This window comes from Triticum dicoccoides, chromosome 2B (assembly GCF_002162155.2).
Source record: "Triticum dicoccoides isolate Atlit2015 ecotype Zavitan chromosome 2B, WEW_v2.0, whole genome shotgun sequence".
NCBI classification, from domain to species: Eukaryota; Viridiplantae; Streptophyta; class Magnoliopsida; order Poales; family Poaceae; genus Triticum; species Triticum dicoccoides.
In genome coordinates this window covers 3,039,267-3,048,386 of record NC_041383.1, presented here as the reverse complement: position 1 = coordinate 3,048,386, position 9,120 = coordinate 3,039,267, and the positions used below count along the sequence as shown (strand labels likewise).

Here is a 9,120-nt window from a genome sequence, read left to right as displayed (position 1 = left end):
GAGGGCTAGGGTTACACAGAGTCGGTTACAATGGGAGGAGATCTACATATCGTATCGCCAAGCTTGCCTTCCACGCCAAGGAAAGTCCTATCCGGGCACGGGATGAAGTCTTCAATCTTGTATCTTCATAGTCCGGGAGTCCGGCCAAAGGTCATAGTCTGGCCATCCGGACACCCCCTAATCCAGGACTCCCTCACCTCCTCGCCCATAGCCTTCCAAAGGGGGAAGGGCCTTTACTTTCCCCCCGAGGGTAGGAAAATCATGATCGGGATAGCGGACGTAAAGCTGTTGAACTTAGGTATGCTCTTTCCTTTTGTCAAAGTGGAATCATAGAACAGAATGTGATACGATGAGATATCATAAAATATAAATAGAAGCAAGGATAGCGAATAGGTTACCTACTCCTAAGGGTCAAAGCAATCCCTTTAATTCAATTCTTTACTCTTACATTAAAGAATGTATAAAATCTCCCCAAGTAGGATTCGAACCTACGACCAGCCAGTCAATAGCCGACTGCTCTACCACTGAGCTACTGAGGAACAAGGGGGGATTTGACCTCCTAGAGTTCAACTCCTTCTCTCAACCCATGAACAATATGAGTCAGAAGCTTCTTTCATAACTTCGTTTAAGTTATTTGCTATAGCTTTCTTCATGTCAAGTATATCTTCCTTTGACAATGAGATCATGCAACTCCCGGATACCAGAGGAATACCTTATGTGCTATCAAACGTCACTTCATAATTGGGTCATCATAAAGGTGCTCTACAGGTATCTCCGATGGTGTCTGTTGGGTTGGCATGGATCGAGACCGGGATTTGTCACTCCGTTTGACAAAGAGGTATCTCTGGACCCTCTCGGTAATACAACATCACAAGAAGCTTGCAAGAAATGTGACTAAGGAGTTAGTCATGGGATCTTGTATTACAAAATGAGTAAAGAGACTTGCTGGTAACGAGACTGAACTAGGTATGAGATACTAACAATCGACTCGGGCAAGTAATATACCGACGGACAAAGGGAACTGCATATGGGATTAATCAAATCCTTGACATCGTGGTTCAACCAATAAAAGATCTTCATGGAATATATAGGAACCAATATAGGCATCCATGTCCCACTATTGGTTATTAATAGGAGAGGTGTCTCGGTCATGACTACATGATTCCCAAACCTGCAGGGTCGCACACTTAACGTCCGTTGACGATAGAGTAGTATTGAGATATTTTATGATTGGTAACCAAATGTTATTTGAAGTCCCAGATGATATCATGGACATCACGAGGAGTCTCGGAATGGTCAGGAGGTAAAGATTTATATATGGAAAGTTGTTTTCAGGGTTCCGGAAAAAGTTTCAGTTTTTTCTGTATTATACCCGGAAGCTTCCAGAAGGTTCCGCAAACTTCCAGAGGAGTCCGGAAGTCCACAAAGGGCTCCTTCACGTCCCAAGGGTCAGCATGGGCTGAGGGGAGGCGCCCTGGCCTTATTGGTCCAGGCACACACAAGACCCTCAAAGGCCCATGAAGTTGGGAAAGGTGGAAAAAGTCGACTTTTGGATGGAAGGGAAGGAGGCGGACTAGGATTCCACCTCCTCCCCCCTTGCTTGTGCCCTAGGGATTGGAGAGGCTGTTCCCCACACCCCTCCACCTATATATAGAGGGGAGAGGGTTCCCCAAGAGGATACACAAAGCCCTTGACACCCCTCTCTCTCCCATTACTCCGTAGTTCCACTGCCTCGTCCCGACGATTCTTAGTGAAGCGTTGTCGGTGCTCCAACACCACCATCACCACCACACCGTCGTGTTGGTTGTATCCCATCTACTTCTCCTATCCCTCTTGCTGGATCAAGAAGGAAGAGCCTTCATTGAGCCGCACGTGTGCTATACTCGGAGGTGCTGTCCATTCGGCACTAGATATGTTGGATCGTGATCAGATCGCGAAGAGTATGACTACATCAACCGCGTTATATACACTTCCGCTTAGCGATCTACAAGGGTATGTAGATGCTCTCATCCTATCATAGCTCTGCATATCCATGGATAGATCTTGTGTGTCCGTAGATTTTTTTTTGTTTTCCATGCAACGTTCCCCAATAGTTACCTCTAGAACAGGGGGCCAAACCTTGGTAAAAGCTCGACTATGTGAAATCCCACACCTGAATCATGTATGTGCTTTGCCTTTACCAAATCCCAAAAGCATGAGTATTTCCACGAAATTTCCGAGGCATTTGGTGCCCACCATGGGTCAAGCACATGCTGGAGTAGCGATATAAGCAGGATTTCTTCGGCAATCGATGGCAAGCTCAGGCCTAGGCAGCTTGTGCGTTTCAACACACTGCAATTCATCACCGTCGAATCCGCGTGGCAACCTACCTCCGCCGAACTCCCTACATGATGATTTTCATTACATTAGTAGAAAATGGGCATTAGAAGTGGGCCACAAAATAGGTTATGTCCACAAGTTACATCCGGCCGTAATAATCTAGTGGCGGCAGTTATTCGGTGGGCGCTTGGAAATTTTAAATCTTTTATAGTAATTGGTGGAGGCAATTGGAAATTTGAAACCTCCTTCAGCTAAGAAGTACCTGAGGAAGTTTTGTATGTGGAACCACCTACATGGTTCTAGCACCTATGCATTCGTCTCTACCTTGTTCCTCACCCCATAGTGTCGCACCACAGGATGTTAGATCTAGTGCCACTAAGACTCTCCCTCCTCGACATATGGTGGGGTTGCCAATTCAACACAAGGGGCGCAAAGTATATTTATAAGCCTTAGTAGTTGAGTTGTCAATTCAACCACATCTGAAAACATATATTTGCATGATAGAATTTACTGGTAGCAAAAACAATGTAGTGATTGTAGTTGTATTGTGTAGTGGTAACAAAAGCAACAATTTCCAGCAGTTGCCAAGAACAAAAGTAAATAAAAAATAGTGACGATTATGAAAAACGCAGGCGTCGGAGTGGATAGTGGATGTGACATGGATAGAATCAATTATGAAATAGCCGTAACACAAGGTGACAATAAGCGACCCAATTCATCAATCATCTCTAGAAATGTATTTCATATGTAGTTGTACGTGCATGAAATAAGAATTTGCACAACATCTTTTGTCATACCACTTCTGGGAAGAGACATATAGGTGGCAGGTAAGGACTGGTACCTGCCACTATTATTTTGGAAAAGTACTAGTGGCGGGTAACGTTGCCGGCCACTGCTATGGAATAAAGCAGCAGTCGTGGGCAATGGAATTTTGCCCTCCATTGGTTTGTGCTGCAACAATGGCTGGCGAGAAGTTTGCGTGCCACAACAATATTTCACTGACCTGTGCCAATTTTTCTCCCAAAATTTCCATAGGTAAGTTGTGGCGGGAAACAACTAACGCCTGCCATAGATATAGGAAGTAAGAAAATTCTTACAGAAATCTAGTAATGTTCTACAAATATAAAAGCAACTAAAAAACTACCTAAATTTGAGCATGGTACTTTGGTTGGTGTGTATAGAAAATTTTAAGTTGAAATGATGTAAAATTGGAGTTATCTATGGAAGGCGATAATCTTCACTCGAAACCCTGATACTTTCTTGGAGAGTGTTCAGTTTGTACAAAAAGTTCATCAAGTTTTTGTCGTAACAAACTCTAAATTTTATCGCACCCTGAAGGCATCATACCCAGTTTAACCCTGTTCCGAGCTCGTTTGGACATTATGTTGGACTGAACAACGTTTTGGCCTTTTTAATTGCCCAGAAAATCAAGTAAAGCTTTAAAAATAACAAACCAACTAAAAAAGTGGTCAAATTTGAATGTGGTACTTCGTATGGTGTGTATTAAACATAGAGAAATTTTAAGTTGAAATGGTGTTAAAAATGGAGTTGTGTGTGGAAGGCGGCGGATTTTTTTTGAATGCCTGACACTTTGTCGAAAAGTGTACAATTTTTACGCGAACTGTGTCAAGTTTTATCATAACACTCAAATTGTTACAAAGACCTACATGGGTCCTATTAATGCACCATGCCTTTCATCCCTTTTCTAGCTCGTTTGGATGTTACGTTCAACCGAGCAACGTTTTGTCCTTTTTAATGGCCAGAAAATCAAGTAATGCTTTAAAACTAACAAACAAACTAAAAAAGTGGACAGATTTGAGGTTGGTACTTTGGATGGTGTGTGTTAAACATATAAAAAGTTTGAATTTGAAATGATGTTGAAAAGTGGAGTTGTGTGTGGAAGGCGGTCGTTTTGGTTTTAAACCCTAATAGTTTGCAAAGGGTGTTCAGTTTGTACGCGAAATGCATCATGATTTGGCCACAACACTCTCAATTTTTTTACCAAACCTCATGGCTCTGTATTTTACGCATTTTTAGTGCTTATTTGTTGCATGTCGCATTGAACCAAATATATGTTCATTATGCATGATAACTAGTTTTTTACACTTATCATCGTGAGCATTGCATATTTGTTGTTTTATTTAGTTTTTATTAGTTTTATATGTTTTCTTGTGTCTAGAGGTATTTTAGAGCAACCTAGGACCAAACCTGATGAAAGGTCCAAAGATGGGTTCAATATGAAGGACTTCTAGTACCAGACTTCAGCGTTTTGGAGAGTGGAGAAATAATGATTCGAAAACTCCTCTAAAGCAAGATCCGCCACAACCATTGCGGTGGTGTCGCTCGTGCACATCCCGTGAGCCCAAGAATGTTAATGTTGAATCCCATATGAAGAAATGGCGATCGAAATACCGAAGAAGTCCAGAGCGTTCGATGGCGTTTGGTAAGACCGTGCATGGTCGTACTCGTGGTCGTACTAGCTCCAGATAAGACCGAAAGTTTCCCTTCTAGACATGAATCTTCACCAATGACAATAGGGAAGGTTTTGGGAGAGGATTAGGCTCATCTTGATCCCTTGGAATTATCACATCTATGGAGGAGAAACCGAGAGACCAATTGTATATGCAACTCCAAACCATAGCTGCCACATCCATCATCTCCCACAATCCGCCATCATCCAATCACATCTGCATTGCTGCTGTCGAAGAGCACCTCCATAGAGAGAAAAAGGGCCGTTTCAAGAGGAGTAAGATGATGCCACACCATGAGCACTGACCTTCGTGCCAGTGCAGTCTCCATCATCGACACCGCCACCATCACCGCCTCTGCCGCTAGCACCATCATCATCACCATCACCGCCGCCATGCTCCTCTCCCCTACTGGCTCCATGACAGCTTGTAACTTGTCTCTGCCCTCTTTGATATTTGAGTAGTTGTATTAGTTCTTGAGGATGTGGATGAACCCTTGCATGATTAGCACTTGATGATTGAATAAGTGCTCTGATCACTCTCTATATATGTATTCCGTTCATTGTCTCATGGTGTTGTCAAGAGCGCTCGCATAGCATTGTCCCCACCTGGTGGCCCTGCAGACCCTGAAACCGACGCTATAACATCACATATTTCCCGAAAAAGTTAGAGAGGAAGAATTATCGTGTTACACGAGACAGAGCCACTGCCACCTCCTGTTCTTCATCGGGAGGCCAGATCTGGAGACCATTTGGGGCTTCAGAGAGGGAGATCTTCGATCTTCGTCATCACCAACCCTTCTCCATCACCAATTCCATGATGCTACACACAGGGAGCGAGTAATTCCTTCGTAGGCTCATTGGTCGGTGAAGAGTTGGATGATATTCATCATGTAATCGAGTTAGTCTTATTAGGGCTTGATCCCTAGTATCCATTATGTTCGGAGATTGATGTTGCTATTACTTTGCCATGCTTAATGCTTGTCACTTTGGGCCCGGTGCTATGATTTCATATCTGAATCGTTTATGTTATCACCATTATATCTACTTTCTAGATACGATCTTGCAAGTTATAGTCACCTACTACGTGTTATGATCCGGGAACCCCGGAGTGACAATAGTTGGGACACTTCCCGGTGATGATCGTAGTTTGAGAAGTTCACGTATTCACCATGTGTTAATGCTTTCTTACAGTTCTCTATTAAAAGGAGGCCAGGCCCAGAAGGCCGGCTCATGCTATGGTGGGCCGGCTTAAGTGAAAAGGCATAAGGAATATTCTCCTACAAAGGAAGCAAGACTAGTACTCCAATTGTAATAGAGTAATCCTAATCCTACTAGGACTAGTCATGTAGCTCGCCCCTTCAAGTTATATAAGGAGGGACAGGGCTCCCCAAAGAGGGACAAGTAATAAGAAAAAATCTCTAGGGCTAGACACAAAGAGCCGGCTTACCGGCGACTCCCTGATGATCATAATGAGACCTAGCCACAAACAGCATGTAGATTTATTACCGGATGATGTTTCCCGGGGCCCGAAGCTGTCTAAATCCTTGTCTTGTGTTGCGTCTGTCGATTCCGCTCAACCCCTCTCAAGCTACCGCATAGATGTGTTCTCCTCGCGACTAAGTCCTCACCCTAAGGACATCTGTCGTGACAATTCCACAACAGGACCCGAAGGTATGTGGTAAACTACTCACAACTCATCGGAGAGGCCTTGGAGATGCTGTAGAGGCCCTCTGTAGTTGATTCCCCTCCGGCGGAGTGCCGGCGAAGGCTCCAAGATGGGATCTCGCGGATACAGAAGGTTGTGGCGGTGGAATTAGTTTTTCGTGGTGCTCCTGGATGTTTTCAGGGTATGTGGATATATATAGGAGGAAGAAGTAGGTCGGTTGAGCCATGAGGGGCCCACGAGGGTGGGGGGCGCCCACCCCCTTAGGGCGCGCCGGGCAACCTCGTGACTGCCTCCTTTGCTACTTGACGTCCACTCCAAGTCTCCTGGATTGCGTTTGTTCCAAAAAGATTGCTCTCGAAGGTTTCATTCCATTTGGACTCCGTTTGATATTCCTTTTGTACGAAACACTGAAATAGGCAAAAAAACAGCAATTCGGGCTGGGCCTCCGGTTAGTAGGTTAGTCCCAAAAATGATATAAAAGTGTAAAGTAAAGCCCATAAACATCCAAAACGGGTAATATAATAGCATGGAACAATAAAAAATTATAGATACGTTGGAGACGTATCAAACATCCCCAAGCTTAATTCCTGCTCGTCCTCGAGTAGGTAAATCATAAAAACAGAATTTTTGATGTGGAATGCTACCTAGCATAATTCTCAATGTAATTTTATTTATTGTGGCACGAATGTTCAGATCCAAATGATTCAAAATAAAAGTTCATATTGACATAAGAAATAGTAATACATCAATCATACTAACAAGGCAATCATGTCTTCTCAAAATAACATGGCTTTAGAAGGTTCATCCCTACAAAATCATATAGTTAGGCTATGTTTCATTTTCATTACACAAGATACTCCTATCAAGAACAACCCCGGTTTCAACCAAGTAATTGGTTCATACTTTTTAACGCGCTTCAGCTTTTTTCTCAACCATCATGCAATACATGAGCGTGAGCCATGGATATAGCACTATGAGTGGAATAGAATATGATGATGGAGGTTGTGTGGAGATGACAAAAAAGGAAAAAGTCTCACATTGACGAGGCTAATCAACGGGCTATGGATATGCCCATCAATTGATGTCAACATGAGGAGTAGGGATTGCCATGCAACAGATGCACTAGAGCTATAAATGTATGAAAGCTTAACAAAAGAAACTAGTGGGTGTGCATCCAACTTGCTTGCTCACAAAGACCTAGGGAATTTTGAGGAAGCCCGTCGTTGGAATATACAAGCCAAGTTCTTTAATGAAAAATTCTCACTAGTATATGAAAGTGACAACATATGAGACTCTCTATATGAAGAACATGGTGCTACTTTGAAGCACAAGTGTGAAAAAAGATAGTAACATTGTCCCCCTTTTTTATTTTCTTCTTTTTTTGGGACTTTCCTTTTTTTCTTTGGCCTTTTTTTTCTTTGGCCTTTTTTTTCTTTTTGGCCTTTTTGGGGGGGAGGAGGGGACAATGCTCTAATAATGATGATCATCACACTTCTATTTATTTACAACTCATGAATTACAACTCGATACTAGAACAAGATATGACTCTATATGAATGCCTCCGGCGGCGTACCGGGATGGGCAATGAATCAAGAGTGACATGTATGAAAAATTATGAAGGTGGCTTTGCCACAAATACGATGTCAACTACATGATCATGCAAGGCAATATGACAATGATGAAACATGTCATGATGAATGGAATGGTGGAAAGTTGCATGGCAATATATCTCGAAATAGCTATGGAAATGCCATAATAGGTAGGTATGGTGGCTGTTTTGAGGAAGATATAAGGATCTTTATGTGTGATAGAGTGTATCGTATCACGGGGTTTGGATGCACCGGCGAAGTTTGCACCAACTCTCAAGGTGAGAAAGTGCAATGAACGGTACCGAAGAGGCTAGCAATGATGGAAAGGTAAGAGTGCGTATAATCCATGGACTCACATTAGTCATAAAGAACTCATATACTTATTGCAAAAGTTTTAATAGCCCTCAAAGCAAAGTACTACTACGGATGCTCCTAGGGGAAGGGTTGGTAGGAGTTAACCATCGCACGATCCCGACCTCCACACATAAGGAAGGCAATCAAAAGAGCATCCCATGCAACAAATTTGTCACACAACTTTTACCATACGTGCATGCTACGGGACCTGCCAACTTCAACACAAGTATTCTTTAAATTCACAATTACCCAACTAGCATGACTCTAATATCACCACCTCTATATCTCAAAACAATTATCAAGCATCAAATTGATCATAGCATCCAATTCACTTCCTATGATAGTTTTTATTATACCCAACTTGGATGCCCATCATTCTAGGACCAATTTTATAACCATACCAAATACCATGATGTTCTAAAAGACTCTCAAAATAATATAAGTGAAGCATGGGAGATCAACAATTTCTACAAAATAAAGCCACCGCCGTGCTCTAAAAAGTATAAGTGAAGTACTAGAGCAAAAACTATCTAGCTCAAAAGATATAAGTGAAGCACATAGAGTATTCTAATAAATTCCAAATCATGTGGGTCTCTCCCAAAAGGTGTGTACAGCAAGGATGATTGTGGTAAACTAAAAAGCAAAGACTAATATCATACAGGACGCTCCAAGCAAAACACATATCATGTGGCGAATAAAAATATAGCTCCAAGTAAAGTTAC

The 9,120-nt window shown here is 42.5% G+C and overlaps 1 non-coding gene across 1 annotated transcript; it reads right to left on the bottom strand.

Annotated features, from left to right (window-relative positions):
* Positions 1-467: 467 nt before the first annotated feature.
* TRNAN-AUU lies at positions 468-539 on the bottom strand. Its single transcript has one exon. It is a non-coding gene; the product is annotated as a tRNA-Asn (tRNA).
* Between the last annotated feature and the right edge of the window lie 8,581 nt (positions 540-9,120).